We start from the raw sequence: 24,074 nt of genomic DNA, 5'->3' as shown, positions 1-24,074 counted from the left end.
ATATTAGCATTTAGGACTTTACAACTTTTCAATCAACCTCTGTGCTGTCAAACATCTCTATGACGTTTTTTAACTCTGTACAATACCTGGCAATTCTGAAGCCACTTAACCCATATCATGTAGTTGATGTCTGACAAATTAGGTAACTAGTTAAAATTTACTATAGGTAACTGAATTCTGAATCAAATGTAACTACAGTAAAGTTTTTATCATAATTGCCTGCAATAGTACATGTTATATTTTTGGTGGTGATGCTTCACGATTAATAGATACATTGATTTGAGTTATATTCCAATGAAGCTAATGACTATTATCAGTTTTTATATAAATATACACACATATATATTCTAAATATATATTACTTTTATGAATATGTATATATGTATCCCAGAAGTGAAGATAGTTTCCATACCACTGAAATGTAACCACAATATTTAGGATGTATGCTGTATACTATTTTATGCTCACAAAGAAAAAGTTATATTTGAACAACTTGCCTAGATTGATTGCTCCATTTTCCTACTAGATATTTTTGACTTGGAAAATTTGATGTCACCTCAGCACTGGCACATCCATATTAAATTAATCATCTTCACTTTGAAATACTTAGTAAGTTTTCTTAATTATAATTTTCATTACCTTTTCCACTACACTAGAATTTTGAGTTCTTGTTGTTGTTTTTTTAAATTTTATTCTCACTTAGTATTATGGTAACTTTCTTTAGTCACACGTTTTCAAAAAACTCTCTGGTAGCATGTCATAAAATGTGAACAGTTTCTTTTGTCACTTTAAATGAACACATATCTAAGTGTATCTATTCTGCAATTATGACTTTCTTAAATTGCATCTATACACATCTATACACTATAGCAAAACAAGAAAAATTAGGATAGGTAGCTTATTAGAATGTCTAAAGTTTGAGACTTTCTTTTGGTTTCAAATTTTTAAACTATTTTTGTTTTACTTTTTGTACGGTTGCTCCCATTTTTATGTACAAATAGTAAAGAAAACAGATTTCTTTTTTATTCATAAGTGACACTATTAATCCCTGTCACCTCCAGGGTTTTCTAATAAGACTATCCCTTCAATCTGGCTAGGGTTATGTTGAAATGCTTGTGTTAGTTATCTAACTTGTATGACCTGATGCATCTGATTGGGCTGTAAATAAATATGGCCACGTCTCTTTTCCTTTTGTAATTAGTTGCCAGCCATATACATGCCTTCAATAACAAGAAATCCACTATTGCTACTATAAATTATCCAGTAATTCTTAGATTTACTCAGTTCAAAGGAGCATACCTTGCTTTTATACCCCAGCAGATGGATCTTTGGTTGCCAAAGCACCGTCCTGGACAGTGGCCCCTGCTCATTCCTGTTAGATGCCTCCAGTCTTCTGCTTCCTTGTTTCTCTTTCATCTCCGTGTGTCTCCATCTGTCATACTGATTTCTCACATATGTGGCTCACATGGTTATCACCCTAACATACAAGTTTAGTAATAGTTGATTGATTCAAGAACTCAGAGAATGAATGAGGTAAATCCTAAAGAATTTGAATATAGTAAACAATTAAGAAATAGTCATAAATTAGTCAAAGAGAAATCAGATGAATAAATGGGGTATTGACACCAAATATAAGAAAGGGCAGAGAAAAATTGATTAGTATTTCAAAATGTTCTTTACCACACTTATTTCCCTTAATAACTAATATGACAATTCCAGTGCAGATAATCTAACATCCTTTCACTTGAATTCCCCATGCTCACTTTATTTGCCAAAAATACTCTTCCCAGGGATAATCCTTTCTAGCTCTGCTATACCTATGCTTTCTTAGGTATGTAGACATTTTAGAAAACATTTTAAAAAATATATCAGAAAATACTGAATAATGCTATGGTGTGATAAAACAAAAATTATATTAAAATAAAATGTATTAAGTTAATACAATACTCAATTATATTCAATGGTAGTTGAGAAACATTCTGATAAACATTGAAAGAAAAGTATCAGTAAAGCCAAATCCCTGTGCTCAAGGTGTATCTAGATAGAAAGTGAGGAGAACATTTACATTTATTATAATTATTAGATTGAGTGATGACATGAAAATAGTATCACTATTTACTAGAGAAAAAAAGGTTTCATAAAGAATGATGAAAATTCATAATTTGAAGTAGTGAAAAATATTATGTAAAAGCACAGAAGAGGTTTCTGTGTGTGTGTGTGTATGTTTGTGTGTGAATGTGTCTGTGTGTGTGTCTGTGCTTATGAGGAGAAAGAAAGACTTCTATCTAGACAAAGATGGTGGCAGAGCTGGTCTGTCTGAAATCCCTCTTTTTGGTTTGCAGAATGCCACCTTCTCACTGTGTTTGCACCTGGGCCTTTTTTCGGTGTGCGCATGCTCTCCTGGTGTCTGTTTCTTCTTATGAGGACATAGGTCCTATTGAATAAAGGCCCACCCTCAGAAGCTTATTTACTCTCTATTGCATCCTGAAAGGCCTGTCTCCAAATACATTCATATTGGCAATTAGGGCTTCAATCTATAAGTCCTGGGTTGATACAGTTTAGTCTTTGAAACCTAGTTTACAGATTTTTCTGACACCATAGTGGATGGTGAATTGCAAGAATATAGACAACAGAAGTAGATAAAATGGATGAATTCCAGATTTGGTGACAGAGTGCAAACTGGAAAGGAGGAAGGACATAACAGTCCCCTGTAATTCACAGACTTCTACCTGCATGGTCCAGGAAGCCTTTTACAAATATATGGATTTTAGTATGTGATCAACAGTGAAAGAAGATACTCTAAAAATTTATTTTTAAGCAAGTAAATAGCATTATGCTCTTAAAATAAAAAGCACCCACCAAAGATATACGGATACACAAAGTAGATCACTCAAAATCAGCAATATTTTCTTTTATGGAAGTTTACTGAATAGTTAATTTGGTAAACTTATTGGATGAAGTTCATCTAGATTTCAGAAAAGCACTTCACAGGGTCTCACATGATGTCCTTGACAACAAAAATTCATTTTGTTGGAAGGCAGGGAATTTGGGTGGGATTGTCAATGGTTGATCATGTTCAGAAAGAGCTATAATTACTGAGAATCTGTCAAGAGAGAATACAGATTCTAGCAGCATGCAATAGAAGTTTTTGCCCTGCTCTGTTTTACATTTTTATCAATGACTTGCATGATTACAATTGCAGCCAACAAAAAACTGGAAGTGATAGCTATTATGTTGGATGACAGATATCAGATGCAAAGAAGAAACAAAGGATATAAGATGTCCTATGAGAGTTGCATAGGAAAATCAACACAATGATTCAGAGGACATTTGTACAAAGTCACCTCAAAGTCAGACAAGATCCTATACTTCAAAGGCATAGTTGTAATTTGGCTGAATGCATTACCTTATTTCCAAAAAGTATATGTCACTCAAAGGCATGAAGTAGCAATCATGAGAGTGTGGGAAAAAGGGACTTACAGAAGCAAAGATTGATTGTTTCAATTCTATTTCTGATCAGGGAAGAATGAATCTTAAACAATATATTTTAAATAATAGTATTTAATCAGCAAAGTTGACCTGTTACTATCTTGGATAAAAATATTAAGCTTTCTTATCCTTGGTGCCAATAAGTATGAAATTAATCTATTAATTTAGTTTATAAAATGCTCATAAAGCAACCTGATCCTACATTTTTTCCTATCTTATATGCATAAAGGGAGAGAATGAACTACAAATATGAAGTAAATGATTTCCTTCATTTAAGAGTCACATTTCTATTTTGAATAAGGAAATTGTTGTTCTGGCTTCATAGATCAATTTGGAAAACTTGATTAAGTTAGTTCACAAGTGAGACATGGATCCATCCTGCATGTAATTATACAATCAGCTTTCTGGCTTTGCAAATACAAGGGTCAGATCCTGAACCAGAGTAAATTAGTGAATATATGAGTGTCACAGTGAGAGACCTATTGAAGGACAACTTCTGAACATTGCCAGGAGATATACCATGCAGCATAATCATTAACTATTCAGGGTCACCATTTATTCTAATTTTGTATTTCTAGCTTGTATTAAAAATTAGTTATAGAAAAACAGAGACAGGTAGTCAGGTAGTAATCCACATCAACATGCAAGGAAAATGTTTATAAATATTTTTTAATGACAAGATCAGTAAGTATAACACACAACATGGAAGAAAAATGTATTGCATCTTTAACATATTTAATAGCATCCATGCATGCAGATACAAATACATGACATATTTTAAGCTATAAAAACCTGTATGATAATATGTAGTTCTTGTAAAATATTTTAAGAGAGGCATTGAATGGAATTGTGTTAAGAAAGAAGCAGATAGAATGGTTAAGGGGATATAACATGTATAACTAAAGTGCATTGTTATAAAAATTAAGGACAAGCAAAATATATAAGTAATAATATACACATATATGTCCATCAGCTAGCTTAATAAATTAATATTGCCAATATTGCTGAAATCCCCTCCCTAATTTAATTTCCTATTCACTCTGCAGAGATGTCTTCTATACTGAATTTTATGTGTATAACTCTGATTCTTCCACTATAGCTTTACTGTATACATATACATTTATAAGCATACTGTGATGCTATTTTGTATGTTTTTAAACTTTAGGGAACTTGAACCCATGATATATATCTTCTGAAACTTATTTTTTCTAAGCAAAATTATGTCTTTAAAGTTTGTATGCATTGACATATACTGTGCTATTTCATTTATGTTCACTGCTTCACAGTATCTCATTATATGAATATGTATGAAAATGTTACTATTCTTTTTAATATTCTCTGTTAATAGCTATATAGGTAGGTTCCCACTTTATTTTTTCCACAACAAACAACACCATGAACATTCAGTAACACATATCATGCGCATATTTCTATTTCTCTAATATACACACTTGGAGTACATGGTTGACTCATAGATTCAATGCATCTTTGATTTTACTACATTTTGCCAATCATCTCCTCTGTGTATTTACACTGATTAGTCTACCCACCAATAAAAAAGGTTACTGTTCTGCTTTCTCACAACATATGATATTCTGTTTCCTGTCAGCATGATGGGTGTAAAAATATATCGCACAATGGTTTGAATTTGTAGTTTTATCATTACTAATGGGGTTGAACATCTTATAATTTGTTTTATAAGCTTTTTATGTTTTGTTTTTCATGTAATAGTGTTCACAGCTTTGGTCCTTTCTAACTGACATTTTAATGCATACTACATATGGCAACTTGTTGCCGTTTTTTGGCATACGATGTCAGGATTTAATTTTTTTAAAATAAATGTTTTATTGTTTAATAAATTTAGATTTACAGAAAAGTTGCAAAGGTAGTTCAAAGAGTTCCTATATACCCCTCATCTAGTATCCTCATTATCAATATCTTACATTACTATGATATATTTTCCAATATTAAGAAATTGACATTTATATATTACTCAACTCCAGAAAATATTTGGATTCAGCCATGTTTTCATTAATGCCCTTTTTCTGATCCAAGGTCCAATCTAGGGTAGCACTTTGCATTTAGTTGTCATGTTTCTGGTGTCTTGTGGTCTGTGAAAGTTTCTCAGACCTTCCTTGTATTTCATGACATCAACAGTATTAAGGAGTTCTTGAGTTGGAGACCTCACACCTCCTGATTTTGAATTGTATTATAAACATATAATAATCAAAACAGTTTGGAAATGGCATAAAAACAGAAATATAAATCAATGGAATAGAATAGAAAGTCCAGAAATAAATCCCAACATATATGGTCAACACATTTTTTACAAAGACATAAAAGAAAAAAAGGATATAATAGGAAAAGGAGAGTTTCTTCAAGAAATGGTGCTGGAAAAACCGGACTTCCACAGGCAAAAAAATACAATCACAGCCTTATCTTATACGAAACACAAAAATCACTTCAAAATGGAGGAAATATACAAATATAAAACCTGAAACTATGAAACTCCTAGAAAATAACACAAGAGAACAACTCCTTGACATTGGCAATGATTTTTTGATATCACACCAAAGGCTTAGGCTACAAAAGCAAAAATAAATACATTGGACTACATTGAACCAAAACCTTCTTCACAGCAACAGAAACAATCAACAAATGTAATGTCAACCCACAATATGTAAAAAAAATTTGCAAGCCATGTCCACATATCTGATAAGAGACTGATATACAAAATGTATAAACAATCTTCACAACTCAATAGCAGAAAAACAACTCGGTTAAAAAAATGGGCAAGAACCTGACCAGAGAGTTTGCAAAGAAGACATAAAAATGGTTAACAGATACATACAATACTGTGTATATTGACAATATTGTGTCAATATTGCATGTCAAAAAATGGAAATGAGTTGCCACATGTAGGTATGCATTAAAAAGTCTGTTAGAAAGGACCAAAACTGTGAACAGTGTTATACAATATCCCCAATATCAGAAAAATGCAAATTAAAACCACTGCGTCATCCCATAACAGAACAGCCATTAAAAGACAAGAGATAACGAATGTTGCTGTGGGTGTGGACAAAGGGGACCCTTGTACACTGTTGGTGGGAATGTAGATTGATAGAGCCATTATATAACAGCATGGAGGTTTCTAAAGAAATTAAAAAATAGAATAATATATGACAGCAATCACTCCTCTGGGTATACGCCCACAGAGATGAAATTACCACCATATAAAGGTATCTGCATTTATGTTTATTGCAGCATCATTCACAATAGCCAAGGTATAGAAACAATTGTCATTAATGGATGAGTAAAGAAAATGTGGTGTGTATATATATATTCACACACATACATACATACATTTTCTGTATTTATATACTCAAATGTGGTATATATATATGAATATATAAATACTATTTAGTCTTGGAAAAGCAGATCCTGCCATTGGACACAACATGGGTGAGTTGGAGGACATTATGCGATATGAAAGAAGCCAGACACAGAGAGAAGAATGCTACATGGTATAACTTATATGTAAAAACTGAAAACAAAAAGTCAAAGTCTAATATATACAAATACACAGAGATAAAAAAATAGAACAATGGTTACCAGGGGTGGTGAGACTGTAGGAAATGAGGAGATGTAGGCCAAAAGGTACAAGTAGCAGATATGCAGGAGAAATGAGTCTAGAACTCTAAAGTAATGTAAATGTAATGAGGATTATAGTTTCTGAGATTCTATTGTATTATGGATTTTCTATTAAATTAATAAATGTTAGCTGTTATTCTCATCAACAAATGTAACTATGTGAGACGACAGATATAAACATCTACTCCACTACAGTAGCCAATTTACTATGTACATGGATGCCATAACATCATGTTGTAAACTTCAAATATACAACTTTATTTAAAAATATTAAAAAAATAGAAAAAAATTCCACTGACATGATCTATGGGTTTCTCCCTTACAACATTATTTTGACAAATTACATGCACAAATATTGTAAATATGTTAAGAAATTCACTTGCATTATTACATACTCACAACTTACTCTTTTTTTTTTATTATTATACTTTAACTTCTAGGGTACATGTGCATAAAGTGCAGGTTTGTTACATATGTATACTTGTGCCTTGTTGGTGTGCTGCACCCATCAACTCGTCAGCACCCATCAACTCATCATTTACATCAGGTATAACTCCCAATGCAATCCCTCCCCCTTCCCCCTCCCCGTGATAGGCCCCAGTGTGTGATGTTCCCCTTCCCAAGTCCAAGTGATCTCATTGTTCAGTTCCCACCTATGAGTGAGAACATGTGGTGTTTGGTTTTCTGTTCTTGCGATAGTTTGCTGAGAATGATGGTTTCCAGCTGCATCCATGTCGCTACAAAGGACTCAAACTCATCCTTTTTTATGGCTGCATAGTATTCCATGGTGTATATGTGCCACATTTTCTTAATCCAGTCTGTCACTGATGGACATTTGGGTTGATTCCAAGTCTTTGCTATTGTGAATAGTGCCACAATAAACATATGTGTGCATGTGTCTTTATAGCAGCATGATTTGTAATCCTTTGGGTAATACCCAGTAATGGATGGCTGGGTCGTATGGTACTTCTAGTTCTAGATCATTGAGGAATCGCCATACTGTTTTCCATAATGGTTGAACTAGTTTACAATCCCACCAACAGTGTAAAAGTGTTCCTATTTCTCCACATCCTCTCCAGCACCTGTTGTTTCCTGCCTTTTTGATGATTGCCATTCTAACTGGTGTGAGATGGTATCTCATTGTGGTTTTGATTTGCATTTCTCTGATGGCCAGTGATGATGAGCATTTTTTCATGTGTCTGTTGGCTGTATGAATGTCTTCTTTTGAGAAATGTCTATTCATATCCTTTGCCCACTTTTTGATGGGGTTGTTTGTTTTTTTCTTGTAAATTTGTTTGAGTTCTTTGTAGATTCTGGATATTAGCCCTTTGTCAGAGGAGTAGATTGCAAAAATTTTTTCTCCCATTCTGTAGGTTGCCTGTTCACTTTGATGGTAGTTTCTTTTGCTGTGCAGAAGCTCTTTAGTTTAATTAGATCCCATTTGTCAAAGGCAAAGATAGTTAATTAAACACATTGTCTTTGTATGTGGGCTTCCCCACCCCCCTCCCCCCCAGCCTGCCCTTTCACAGGCTGCACAGCCCTCCAAGGCTCTGGCTCCTTGTGGAAGTCTTGGTTCCTACTTCACTTTGACAAGGCTTTACTTCTTTTCAGTGGTCTCCACATGACCATAAAAATCCCTAATGTTTAGTTTTACAGTCAGCAAATGTCCTTAGGATGGCTCTGAATTTGCTTACATGTATAATAGTCATTTTTATTCCACTTTTCTCTCCAGGAATTTCTGTCTTTTTTTTTTTTTGAAGTCTAGCCATATTTGAAAATATTTCGTTTTTCCCAGTATGAATGACTAGGTTTGATAAATCAGGGAAGCTTCTAAGGACATTTATTGAAGAAAATTTTTGCATTGCAAATACAGTATTACACTTGTAGGAAGTCGCATTTCCTCCAGCATTTTAGCCAACTGAAAACATGGAACATTTGAAAAAGCACGTATTTTGATATGTTGTATTAAAAAATTAACAAGGAAAGAAAAATACATAGTTGTCCTGTGAAGACAGTAGGATATCATGTGAAGAACACTAGAAAGAGAATTAATCCCCACCCAGAGAATTTCCTCTATATTATGCTGACAGGTGGCAATTCAATAGTCAGAAAACCTACAAAGTGATAGTAAAGCACATGTAATTTTGAAAAAGTTCTCCTTGTAAAAAACGATTCCTTTGGATTGGTTGCATATCTGATTGCCTGAATGAATATACATAGAAATACATGTTTTTCTTTCCTTGTTTATTTTTAAATGCAACATACATATGTATAGATAGAATTGTGTAGTGAGTCTCTATACATTATTCAGGTTCATCTATTGTTATCTTAATGGCCAGTCTTGATTCCTTTACTTACAATTAATTCACTTGTTCTTAAATATTTTGAAGCAAACCCTACAAATATTTAATCCACTTGTTTTTCAGTATGCATCTCTATGAAAGGATTCCTTTCCAAAAAGCATACTCATAATATCATTTTAAACTCCTTTTGCAAACTTGTGCTGAAGGAATTCTGTCATCTATCTATGTGTCTTTCTATGTATCTATGTATGTATGTATGTATGTATGTATGTATGTATCTATCTATCTATCTATCTATCTATCTATCTATCTATCTATCTATCTACCAACCAACCTATCAATCATCCATCTTCTATAACATTGACCAAATAGCAATAACAGAGAATCAGATATGACATCAATCTAAAGGACTGCTTTTTCACAAGGAAAACTTTTCCAAAATTATACGTGCTATATTGTCACTTTGTAGACTTTCTGACTTGTGGATTACTGAGGAAATTCTCTGAGTGGGGATTAATTCTGATTGTAATGTTATTCACATGATATCCCACTGTCTTCACTGGATAACCTAATAAGCCAAGTTGGTGGTAAAAGTGAGATTATACATCAAAAGAGTGAAGAGTGTCTTGAAGATTTTCAACTGGAAATCACATGCACTAAGTTATAATCATTTCCAAGTTTGACTTTTAGGTATTTTATGTAGAAGTTGCACAGTCATGAATTTTTAACTTGAAAACTTAATGTGAAGATATCCTTACTTTCTGAAATAAGCCTATTCTAATTATAATTATGATGAATCAGTCCTATATCCATATGTATCTGCTCTACAGATATTTGTCAGGTATAGCTTGGATGCAAGTTTTTATTCTTTCTCAAGTGTATTTACTTCAAGCAATACTTTCAATTGCCATAGTAATTTTAATGTTATTTGTAACATAAAAACAACTTTCCCCTACTTTAGTTCCTCTTTGATGTGTTTGTAATTATCCACTGTTTCCAAATGAATGTATCTGAATGAGAGAAAAATTAGATGTAATTATTTTGCTATATTGCTGTCATTGCTATGTCACATATTTAACATAATCTTAATCCATTCGATGTTCCAAACACTATGTACAACAATATCACTTTATTATTATAAACATTATATAATACACATGTTAACAATTACCTCATTGTTACAAAATGTTCTTCTGTGTATCTATGTGTCTATATATTTATATATCTATACATGCACACCTATATATATACACACACACACAACTAAATATGTAAGTATACACACAACTACTATATGTAGTACATACAGTGTATATATATATAATGTGTGATATAGTGTGTGTGTGTATATATATATATATAAAACAACCTCTGCCTGAAACTAACCATCTCTTTCATTCTTTAAGTGTCAAGCTATTATTTCACTATATATGTACATGCTTTAGCAATAGTGTTTCATCTAAATTTCCCCTTTCACTAAATGTGAAGATAGTTCCAATGCCTGTCATTAATCACTCCTAATCTCATTTGTACATTTTTAATATTTCCCATTTATAAAGTTTCAAATTTGTAACTATATGTTATCTTTCACCAGTCAAATACTCATAGCCATAACACTTATGTAGATAACCCCTAATTCAAATTCAATTCATATTCTACCTTTTTTTTTTTTTGAGATGGAGTCTCGCTCTGTCACCCAGGCTGGAGTGCAGTGGCACTATCTCGGTTCACTGCAAGCTCTGCCTCCCAGGTGCATGCCATTTTCCTGCCTGAGCCTCCCGAGTAGCTGGGACTACAGGCGCCCGCCACCACGCCCAGCCAATTTTTTGTATTTTTGGTAGAGACGGGGTTTCACTGTGTTAGCCAGCATGGCTCGTCTCCTGAACTCGTGATCCGCCTGCCTCGGCCTCCCAACGTATTCTACCTGTCTTTTAAGATCTTAATAAGGTTATTTTTTCCCCATGAAGTTTATTTTACATTTATCCATTCAACTACCAACAATACCTTTATTTTCTGAATTTTTTAAATCCTAATTTTATGATCTACTTTTCTTAGCTTAATGTATAATACTAACATCACATTTTTTGTAGCTGATTTGCTATACCTAAAACATTAAAGGAATTGTAAATTCATTACAAAGTGATGTATTATCTGTTTTCGTATCTGTATCTACTACCAATGCTCATAAGTGCCTTTAAAAAGCCTGTTCATAAGATATCTATCAATAAGTACTTGTTAAATCACATTGGCTTTAGAGACTAACACTTTTCTCAATAATAAAGGCCATTTTTTACCTATTTTACTAGCTTTGCTGACACAGGTAAAGCTTTAGCTTTCCTATTTGGACAATGCAGATTTATTAAAGTGTGTGTCAATTAACTCATGGTGATCAATACAGATTCAATTGAAGTGAATAAGGGAATTTGTAAGACAGAAATAACTAGATTGAATGTTAAATTCCTCTCAATACTCTTAACAGTTATTTGCCATCCATTTCCCTTAAGTTTATCAAGTTAGAAATACCTTTATTACAACAAATTGCATAGTATCCACAAACAATCAGAAATGTGTATTTTCGTTTGATCCTAAAATTAGGATAAACTCTACACTGTTTTGTATATAGAAAAACATATTGGCCTCATTAAGATTAGTAATGAGAATTGATTTTACAGGGTCTAATCTGAATTTTATGCGTGTCATTCTAACTGGGCTAATGAAATGACTTTGGTTGCCAGAAGCATTGCAGCCTGGCTATCTGGAGTGCAGCATTTTACATGAGCTGCCAGAAATAAAAGCATTCATTTGCACTTCTAGACAGAAAATGTGGGTGTCTACAGACTGCCATACAGAACTAGAGAAATCCAATTGGACAATAAAAACCTTTAAAGTATCTCTCCAGATGGCTGAGCTGCTGTTCCTTCACGTGGAACTGCAACACCCTACTTTAGGTGATGGCATTTCTGCCTGTGTATGAAAATTCAGAAGAGAAGTTTAGAATTCAAAGAACAGTATTCAGCTATGTTGGTGATCAATATTTTTAGCATGATTTTTTTAGGTGTGATATTTATCATACCCCCGATGACAGGAATATATAAGTTTCTTCAACTAACTGAGTAAATATTCGCATTCCTTAAAAACAGAAGCAAATATATCTAATGGCACACAAAGGAAGAAAATATGGCAAAGAGATACTATGATTAACAAGCTTGATATTCTACTGACAGTCAATAGTATTTTTTTAGGAAGAATATATTGAAGATTTCTTCCTTGTGTTTTGTATGATAAAAATTACTTGGGTGTCATTTTAGCTTTTATAAAAAATGACTAATGGCTATACAAATATTATTCTCAGGAATCATCTGAAATGGCAGCCAATAGCTTCTGGATACATTAGATTTTTATTGGTATTGTACAGATGTGTATAATTACTGCTTTGCTTTGCTTGAATAGAAGCCATCTGTTTATCTTAGGATGATTAGAACATTTAGCAAATTTAGTTACTTTAGCAGAATCTGAATTCTGGTTTTTTTTTTTTTGTTAATTTTTTTTTTTTTTTTTTTGGTCACTTCATGTGATTTAAGTGACCACTATGAGAAAGACTCCCTGGATACTTCAACTTCAAAAAACCTTGAACTGTGAAGGAAAGTACTGACATTGACAAGTAAAAATGTTTTTTTCTTACAAAGGCTGTATTAAATTTATTTTGCTAAAATGTTATATTAAATATGTATTTATTCTACATATATTAAACAGATCAATTTATTCAATGTTATACATTAATGGTGAGCTTTATTAATTCCTTTTGGGTTTATATCTACTCTGTAAGAAATGAAAACTTGTCTTGCTTCCATCTTGTAAGGTGGCAGACCACTTTGATTTTCTGATACTGATTGATTCTTGAATTAGTAAAAATAACTATTTTATACACACACATATATTTATATACACACATAAAATATTGCTTGTTCTAGTTATCCATTACTCCATAGTGATAAAGCCCACAAGGTTAAACAACAAATATTTAAATGTATCTCAACATTTTGTAGATCAGGAATTTGAGAAAGGTTCTGCTGAGTAATCCCCATACTTCAAACGGTGCTGACAGACATTTGGTGCCATTTATCTGGAGGATAAATTGAACCTGAGGCACAAATTGGTTTAACTAACATTCACGTTCTGGTGACTTTGTAGGGATGTTTGCAATTCTGGAGCTACCACTGGAGCATCTTCATTTGGCTTTTTATGTATCTTGGGCTTTCTCAGAGCATGTTGCCCTTAGTGGGTATTTCAATTTCTAATATGTCAGCTCTTGTCTCCAAAAGAGCAACAATAGTGTGTAGCTGCTCATATTCTTAGAGTTGTCAAAATGTTACCTTCACCTTTTCCAGGGTACCATATTTATCCTATTTTTAAAATTTATTAATTTTTATTTTTCATAATCATTGGTTAAATTCACCAATAAATTCTGTTAGTATCAGAGCTTCAGTTATTTGGTTTTGCTATTGTTGCATTGCATTCCTTCCTTTGTATGCCTTTTTATTCTTATAGAAGTGACAAAAATAATCAAATTTTTAAATGTGTAAAAGAACTTAATAGACATTTCTCAAAAGAAGACATATAAATTCCCAACAGATATATTTAAGAAGTGTTCAAATTAGTAATTACCAATTACCAGGAAAATGTAAATCAAAATCACAATGAAATATCTCCTTACTCCAGTTACAATGACTACTATCCAAAACAAAAAATAAATTCTGGGGAAGATTTGAGAAAAGCGATTTCTTATACCATGTTAATGGGAACTTTAGTTCATATAGCCATTAGGAAAACAGTATGGTGGTTCCTCAAAAATGAAAATAAAAACAGAACTGCCATATGATTCAGCAATCTCACTAAAGGGTACATATCCAAAGGAAGTAAATTTAGTACGTCAAACGGACATCTGCGTTACAGCATCATTCACAATAGTCAAGATATGAAATCAACCTACATTTTAATTTGTAGATGAATGAAAAAAGAAAATGTGACATAGATACACATTGGAATACTGTTCATCCACAAAAATGAAATGCTACCATTTGCAGTATCAAAGATGAACCTGGAGGACATTACGTTTAGTGAAATAAGCCAATCACAGAAGGACAAATGTTATATGATCTCATTCGTATGTGGAATCCAAGAGAGTTGTATCCCATAGAAGAAGAGAGTACAATAATGGTTACAAGGGACTGAGGAAGATAAGAGGGAGGGGAGAACCAGGAGTGATTGAACAATGGGTGCTACGTTACAATTAGATAAGAATTAAGATCTGGTGTACCATTGCACAGTAGGGTGAAATAGTAATTACATATTGTATAGTTCAAAATAGCTAACAAAGAGGATTTTGAATATTCTCACAACAAATAGATGGTACGTATTTCTGAAGATCAATATGTTAATTCCTGATTTGATAATTACAGTGTATACATGTATGAAAACATCACACTGTGTGCTAGAAATAGGTACAATTATGTGTCAATTAAAAATAAAATTAAAAAAACAAATTGAGAAAAAATTTTAAAGCTTAAGAATTATATCAGCAAAACCCAAAAGTTGAGAATATATCCTTTACTCTTTCTTTGGTGAATATCTGTATCCCAAAGCCTTTTATTTCGCCCTTATAGTGAATGCTAATTCACCCCAACTTTAAGTTCTAGACTAACCATGATTTTCTTTATTAAATTCATGTTAATTTGATTGTATTTTGGCATTTAGTTTTGATTTTTTTGATTAAAGAAAGTACTGCTAGAACAATTGCCATCTTTTGCATATATTTTGTATTTTGCCCATGCTGGCTTCTAACATATTCTCCTTATCCCTGAATAGTTTATTCTTTTACTGTCATGTATCTAGATTAGAATTAATTTATTTGCTTGGCACTGACATGTATTTGAGTTTGGTAATCTAAATTATCAAGTTTCTGTGGTCTTTCTTTTTTAGAAACTTCTATTGAACATTTAAAGAAACTTCTTTATCTAGCCCTCATACTTTTAGATTGAACTTTTATTTATTTAACATTTACTTACTTCTGTGTTGCATCTTAATTTCTCAGGATCATCTCATTCCCATTTGGAACACTTTGATTTTTCTTGTTGATAATAGATTAATTGGTTTTATTTTGTTTCTGCCTTTTTTGAAATAATTAATTTTTACCTCTATTATCCCTCTGTTTATCTCTTCGAAGAAACCAACATACTTATATTAAAGTGTATTATACACATCTTTTATTTGAAATTCATATATATTCTGCTTTGTTAATGTATGTCCTTCTTAACATTAGGTATGTTTATATACTATACACAGCTGAATTTCTTTGTGCGAAATTATATTTTGATCATTTTTCCATGACTTGCTGCCTCTTTCTATACCTTCATCCTGTCCAGCTTTATTATTTCTTTTTTCAGTTTGCTGTTCCCATGTGACTTTCTGTCCAAAATATAGGTCTTTAATCTTGGTTTGGGCTGATGCTGTGTGCTTATTTTGGGGATGTAGGAAATCTATTCTTCAAAACAGTAGGTGATTTGACTCAATACCTGGTCAAGGGTTTGTGATTTTTCTCTTCCCACCAGCCTAGACTACAGGTTCATAAAAGCTTGAGTTTGGGGCAAAGGTCGGTGTTAGCATTCTGAAGCTTTCTTTTTGAAGCGTGGGAGGAGAGTATGAACTACACATTTGACCTGTAGTTTCCATCCATGAGCTTGACTCCAGTCATTTTTGAATTGAATTTTGAATGAAAGCTTTTTTTTTTTTCCTCCTTTTTCCCTCATAGTTACTTTGCACAAACAGAACTTCTGGCAACTCCTACCTGATTCTAGACCAAGAGAATAAGCTGCGGTGTTAGACCTGGTCCCTGCTCTCTATTTTAGTTTTGATTTTTACTCTCAAATATCTCATTTTGTACAGCTGACTTGTGCATTTTTATTTTACATTTTATCCAGTATTTCCATGACTTGGAATAAAAATGGGGTGCTTAAAGTGATAATGTTACAATTAATGGAAGTTGAAATTTTAATTATATAATTATTAACTGAAATATTCTCAATCTTCCTTCAATTTGTTCCATAGAGCTATAGAAAAATGTGATTGAATAAACGTTTGTATAATACTTTTGTTGTAATTTTAGATATCACAATAGAAAATATAGTTAGGCCGGGTGTGATTGCCTGTAATCCCAGCACTTTGGGAATCTCAATCAGGAGGATCATGAGGTCAGGAGTTCGAGACCAGCCTAGCCAGCAGGTGAAATCTTGTCTCTACTAAAAATACAAAAAATTAGCCAGGAATGGTGGCTCATGCCTGTAGTCCCGACTACTAGTGAGACTGAGGCAGAAGAATCACTTGAACCCGGGAGGCAGAGGCTGCAGTGAGTTAAGATCGTGCCCCTGCACTCCAGCCCAGGTGACAAAGCAAGACTCTGTCTCAAAAAAAAATTTAAAAAAAAAGAAAGAAAGAAAGAAAAAAGAAAACTACCTCTTTTTTTTCTAATTTCCACCGAAGCAATGAGAATCTGATTTTTAAACATACACACACATATATTACACGTATATATTTAGTTCAAAAGATATTACACTAGGAAAATAATTAGAACAACACAGAGTGAAATGATTAGGAATATTGTTAAGTTTTATACAATATCATGGTTTGAATTTCAGTCAAGAAGCCGCAAAGAATTCATAACAAATCTATGCACTGGACACAGAAAAAGTACTAAGGAGAATGAGGGATGCACACAGATATCTGTTTTTGAGGACAGACTTTGTCTAATAGTGCCAGAGCCACAAGATAATTTATACTCTCTTCCTCATCTCCAGATTTAAAGAAATCATCACTCCATGAAATCTTGGAAGCTTCTCTTATAGGTAGAGGCACATCAACTCTGAATGACTGCATGGAGGACAAACCCCACCAATAGGTCCACCTGCTGAGTGATTTTATGTGATCAAAAAATAAATGTTTATTTTGTTTGAGATATTTTACATTTTTGAATTCCTTATTAGAGCAGTAAGTCTACAGTAAACAATAGTTTATACTACTGAAATGGGAAAAGTTGCCTTGTCCCCATCACAGGCTGTAAGACGAGGGTATGGCTCGCTTCTTCAGTGCCCCACTACTCAAACCTCTAGAGATGCATACAGGTGGGCAAGCTGTGGGGCTCCGACCCCAGTCCAGTGTCTAGGGGTGAGTGTTTACAGCTGAAGCCCCAGTGGGCATGTGTTACAGGGTGCTCTTTTAGTTTAGTTGTTTATAGGCGGCATGTGTTCCTCAGCTCTATTAGACCCCTGCCTTGTCACAAGGACAGAGAGCTTTCTGTATCCCGGGGTTCTTGCCTTGGTGTACCAGAAAAATCAGATCACACATGGGCTTGGAGAATGAATGCAAGGTTTTATTGAGTGGAAGTAGCTCTCAGCAGTTGAGGGAGCCAGAGGGGAGATGGTTTTCTCCTGACGTTCTCTTGACGTCCAGCCGCTTGTGTGTTCCTCCGCCTACCTGTTCCTCTTGACGTCCAGCCACTTGTGTGTCTGCCCTTTAGGGTCTCAGAGTTTTATAGGCACAGAAAGGGGATGTGGCGGGCGAGGTTGTCTTGGGAAATGCAACATTTGGGCACAAAGGCAGGAGTACCTCTCCTCACCTAAGTCCATGGATACAGGCTGGAGGTGGAGCCCTTGCCAGGGACCACACCATTCTCCTCCCATCACTTCCCTGCCCCTCTTTCTGTATCACTACCAATCACAATTAATATATCAAACACAATGTTAAGTCTTTGTCTAAACTACCACTTACACGTAACTTTTTAAAACAACCATAGTTATATGACATAAAATATGCCTAATTTGTCAATTATCCATTGCTCAATGAATTTTCATATTTATGAATTACAAAGTTAAATTAATAGAATAGAAAATCAGTTAATATTCAGGTGCTATAATTCTACTTATAGTAGGTATTAGAATGAACATACAAATAACAGATAAGTAACTGGTCACTGGTAAACTGATTTCTACATAGTAAGTAGGTTCTTCACAGTACTAAAATCGTGTCCTGTCAGTTTCTTCCACTTTGTTAATCTATCCTTATTTTACAGCTCTGATTCCTGTAAAACGTTACTATGAACAAAATGGTGTTTTGTTTATTTTCCTTTCTCTATGATTATGTGAATAGTTTGGAAGAGAAAAATATTTGAAAGGAAGAAAAGATGATAAACAATTTTTTATAGTTTAGATATGAGGTTGTTCATTCACTCATCTATACATTCAAAAGTATACTTATTATTTTGGAGGTATTGCAATAGATGAATGGCAGGAGGAATATTAATGTGAGGAATGATTTAAGAAGTAATCACTTAAGGACATTCGACAAGGCATAAAAACTGCTTAAAATTATAGAAAGGTCGTTTTTTTGTTGTTGCTTTTCCAATTTGTGACTTAATGTCTAACTTCTGTCAAATGTAAATATCACTGGGTATGGTGGCTCACGCCTGTAATACCAGCATTTTAGGAGGTCGGGGTGGGCAGATCACCTGAGGTCAGGAGTTCTAGACCAGCCTGGTGAATGTTGCGAAGCCCTGTGTCTATCAAAAATACAAAAATTAGTCGGCATGGTGGTGGATGCCTCTTATCCCAGCTACTCGGGAGGCTGAGGCAGGAGAATTGCTTGAACCTGGGAGGTGGAGGTGGCAGTGAGCTGAGATTGTGCCACTGCACTCAAGGAAAAAACAAACAAACAAAAAAATAAAAACAAAAAAAAAACTAAATATTTACATCTGTGGGAAGTTGTATGATAATAAACTTCCTTAAGTTATAAAACAGTGGGAACTGAATTTTCTCATGTAAATTTTTTTCCTCTAAAAACAATTAGTGCCAAAAAATTAAACTTAGAGCAAGACAATCTCTTCCAGATAAGTTTGTTTCAATTTGGACATGGTGCATATCTGAGAAGGAGAAGGAAGCCAGTGTTGAAATTCTTTTTTTTTTTTTTTTTTTTTTTTGAGACGGAGTCTTGCTCTGTCGCCCGGGCTGGAGTGCAGTGGCCAGATCTCAGCTCACTGCAAGCTCCGCCTCCCGGATTTTCGCCATTCTCCTGCCTCAGCCTCCGGAGTAGCTGGGACTACAGGCGCCCGCCACCTCGCCCGGCTAGTTTTTTGTATTTTTTTAGTAGAGACGGGGTTTCACAGTGTTAGCCAGGATGGTCTCGATCTCCTGACCTCGTGATCCGCCTGTCTCAGCCTCCCAAAGTGCTGGGATTACAGGCTTGAGCCACCGCGCCCGGCCTTGAAATTCTTAAAGAGAAAGAATCTGATTTTAGTCATAGAGGTGATGGTTAAAGCGAATTAGATTAAGTCAATGATGGAGTCCACAAAAAGACAAAAGAGAATGAAGTATGAAGCCACTAATTTATTTATTTATATTTTTAATAAAGGATATCTCCTACTTTATAGTATGTGACTTACCTAATCTTATTTGTAACATTTGCTTTGGAGTAATTGTGTAGCAAGAAGTTTTTAAATAACCTAATATATTTTTTAAATTCTATTGTATAATGTTTACATACATCTAGTGTACAAATAGAAATTTGTACAAATAGAAATTTCTCAGGCAGATTGGAGTCACATTAAGTTACAATTCAGTTATAATTTTTTAATCTTTAAGAAATATGTTTTCTTGGCCTGGCGCAGTGGCTCACACCTGCAATCCCAGCACTTTGGGAGGCCGAGGTGGGCAGATCACGAGGTTAGGAGATCGAGACTATCCTGGCAAACACGGTGAAACCCCGTCTCTACTAAAAATACAAAAAATTAGCCGGGTGTGGTGGCGGGCGCCTGTAGTCCTAGCCACTCGGGAGGCTGAGGTAGGAGAATGGCATGAACCTTGCAGTGAGCTGAGATCACGCCACTGCACTCCAGCCTGGGGGACAGAGCGAGACTTTGTCTCAAAAAAAAAAAAAAAAAAAAAAGATACATTTTCTTTTTTACGTTTTCAAAGATGAAGAAGAGATGAAAAAGAAATAATAGATTTTGTTTGCTTGTGACCTAATGAGATCATTTTTGATGCACATTTTTAATACACATAAAGACAACACAATTTTATCATTATTTTAAAAACAGAATTGTCGGTTTCAGTTGTTATAAGTGATGGAGCTAATGCTTGCAAAATAAATATTTCTTAAGTGTTCATTTACACACATCATTAAATGTTGTTTTCATTTGTTTTTGATAATCAAATTTATATTTACTTATACAATTTGAAAATATGTAATAATATATAATTTAATTCTAAATGAGGTAGCAAATTTTGGAATTAGGATTTATAATGTTATTAATTATATTCATTATAAAATTTAATCATATGATTATTTAATTTTCCAAATATTTATATTTTTAAATATTGGCTTTCTTTGCAATTTTCTAACCAATATTTTTGCTTTCAGTAATTACTTTTCTTTTTTTTAACTTTTCAATTCACAGGTACATGTGCAGGCTTGTAAGTGTTTTTCATGGGGATTGTTTGTATAGAATGTTTCATCACCCAGGTATTAAGCCTGGTCCCCATTAATTACTTTCCTTGATCTTCTTCCTCCTCCCACCCTCCACTTTCCGACAGGCTCCAGTGTTTGTTGTTCCCCTCTGTGTGTCCATGTGTTCTAATCATTTAGCTCCCACTTGTAAGTAAGAACATGCAGGAACAGTTGTTATTCTTGTTGGGTGTTTTTTGTTTTGTTTTGTTTTGTTTTGAGTCAGAGTCTTGCTCCGTCACTCAAGTTAGAGTGCAATGGCGCTGAGCTCAAGTGATCCTCCCACCTCAGCCTCCGGAGTAGCTGGGACTACAGTCATACACCACCACACCTGGCTAATTTTTAAACATTTTTTTGCAGAGAATAAAAATGTTGCCCCGGCTGGTTTTGAACAACTGACCTCAAGCTGTCCTCCAGCTTTGGCCTCCCGAAGTGCTGAGATTAGAGGCATGAGCCACCATGCCCAGCCAGTTGTTTTTCAATAATTCATTTTCCAGAGTACTTCTACATTATTATAATATCATTATTTTGATGAATAAATTGCAAAATTTTATTTTTATATTTGTAGAGCTGCCTTAGACCTGTTGAGTACAAAAGCCCATTGATCTGTTCAGGTCATAGTAGGCTGAGACACATGGTGATATTTGTATGTTCTCCCAGGACAAAGCTAATTTGTAGGAAACTATTCCTCTGTAAATATATATAATGGGCATAAAACTATCTATTGGTCTTGCAATGCATAATTTTGTTTTTCTATATACATATGGGATACTATGTTAAATATTTATCTTTGTTTTTACATGATCAAATTACCTTAATACCTGAGTTTTCTATGTAATGCTTTAGCCAATGTACATGATGAGAGAGTAGCTTCTGGATAACAGAGAAACACTATAGTCAAATCATAAAACTAATATTAATAGTAACAAACAACAAATTCTGAGTATACTCAATACTGGGTTCATATAAAGTAAATAGAAATGTATGCAATTTAGTTTACTTTTTTATTGTATGTATTTAAAGCTTAAAAAAGAATGTTTTAACATACACCTATGTAGTGAAAATATTACTATAAGTAAACAAAATGCCCTTCACTTGAAAACTAAAAATAATCTGTTCTATTTATATATGTATTTTAAAATTTCAATTATTCATTCATTTGCATAAATTGATATGTTTGAAAATATTATTATAATGGATGAGGGTTACATAATAGGTTAAAAATGTCTTTAAAAAGCTGTTGATGGCCGGGCACAGTGGCTCACGCCTGTAATTCCAGCACTTTGGGAGGCTGTGGCAAGTGGTTCACCTAAGGTTGGGAGTTTGAGACCAGCCTGACCAACATGGAGAAACCCTGTCTCTACTAAAAATAAAAAATTAGCCAGGCTTGGTGGTGCATGCCTGTGATCCCAACTACTCGGGAGGCTGAGGCAGGAGAATAACTTGAACCCGCGAGGCAGAGGTTACAGTGAGCCGAGATCATGCCATTGCACTCCAGCCTGGGCAACAAGAGCAAAACTTTATCTTTATCTAAAAAAAAAAGACGCTCTTTATCTCAGAATCAACAGCGTCTTTTTTTTAAAATATAAAATATGCAGATAATACTAATGAAACTTAACATAAAAATCTGCCTTTACTATTCTTCTAACAAGAAAAACTAGTAATTGCCAGTATTCTACTATAATTTTAGAGGAATGGAATTACAAGAATCTTCTGCAAGACATTCAGACCCTGATACATGTACTATTTGTTTATTTAATGATTGATTTTGGTAATTCTAAAAATACTAGGAAATTTTCACATATCAGAATAGGTTGGAGGCATCAACATTATAATTAGCTTTATGTACATATTTATAATAGACATTTTTAAACTATGGCCGTTCTAAAAGCATATGTTAATTAGCTATGAGCAAGACTGTATATACCTTGCAACTCAAGAAAAATGTAACTGGCTTAATTTCTATGTCTTTGAACAATACATGGAGCAAGGCAGCACCATGCTAGAATACATGCCAGATGCTGCTGCTGCTGCACAGATCATGATTTGAATGTTGAGGTGCTAGACTCCCTACTTTCTCAGTTGCCTCATTTTATACATAGTAAGTATATCATATACCTAAAGTTATACTGTGTACTTCTTACATAGACATACCCAGAGCTTAATATAGTGGAGTCCATAAGGCTTTAGTGAATAGTTGAGGAATTATATCATGATCATCCAAGCCTGCAAGAATGATTATATGGTTTAGATTTCTATTATACCATCTGATTGGAAGATTTAGAGGAGTGCCAAAAAGTGTGTATATTTTGGGTTACTTATGAAAATATAGCTGTAAAAGTATAATGCTGCAGGCCAGTGTTAGTTACTGATATTATTAAAAGATCATATCATTCCCATTAAATTAATAGGTAACTGGATTTTCTTTATAACTTTTGCTCAAACAGGAGAAATTGTTTTGAGAAATGATGAGGAATGTTAATACTGAAAGTCAAACATCAGCCTCTCTCAGTACAAATTCTGGTACTTAAAACACTTCCATGAAGACTTCCAGAAAATAGAAAACGATTATTATCAGAGGGCTGCCCGTTATTGAGTACCCACATTTTCAGAAGTCATCGTCTGCTACCCAACAGAAAGTATTTCTTCAGTATTCCTGCAGTAATTCTTAAAATTTTTTGTCATCAGTTTGTCATTTTCCTTTTGAACTTTCTGGTCTTCCCCTTTGTACTCTCACACCATTCCATCCACATTTTACTAACATCACATAAAGCACTCAAACTTCAGTATGGCTATTGTCTCCAGTGGATTTTGTTTCTTTCATAATGTCAGCTGTCAGGATTATCTCCATATTATGGGTTCCTGTATCCTGTTACTTCCATTAGCTCCTGAGAAAGTTAAAAGTAAAAGGCAAACATGAAAATATTCTCTGATTCAACGTGAGAAGTCAAGACAAAATAGCAATAGTGAGATTCTTCATAACACTTAGTTACAGAACTGATGTGTTTTCCTTATTACACATCATAACACTTAGTTACAGAACTGATGTGTTTTCCTTATTACACATGGACCCTTTGACCCCTT

The sequence above is a fragment of the Piliocolobus tephrosceles genome, chromosome X (assembly GCF_002776525.5).
Source record: "Piliocolobus tephrosceles isolate RC106 chromosome X, ASM277652v3, whole genome shotgun sequence".
NCBI lineage: Eukaryota > Metazoa > Chordata > Mammalia > Primates > Cercopithecidae > Piliocolobus > Piliocolobus tephrosceles.
Note: the sequence above shows the minus strand (reverse complement) of the source record.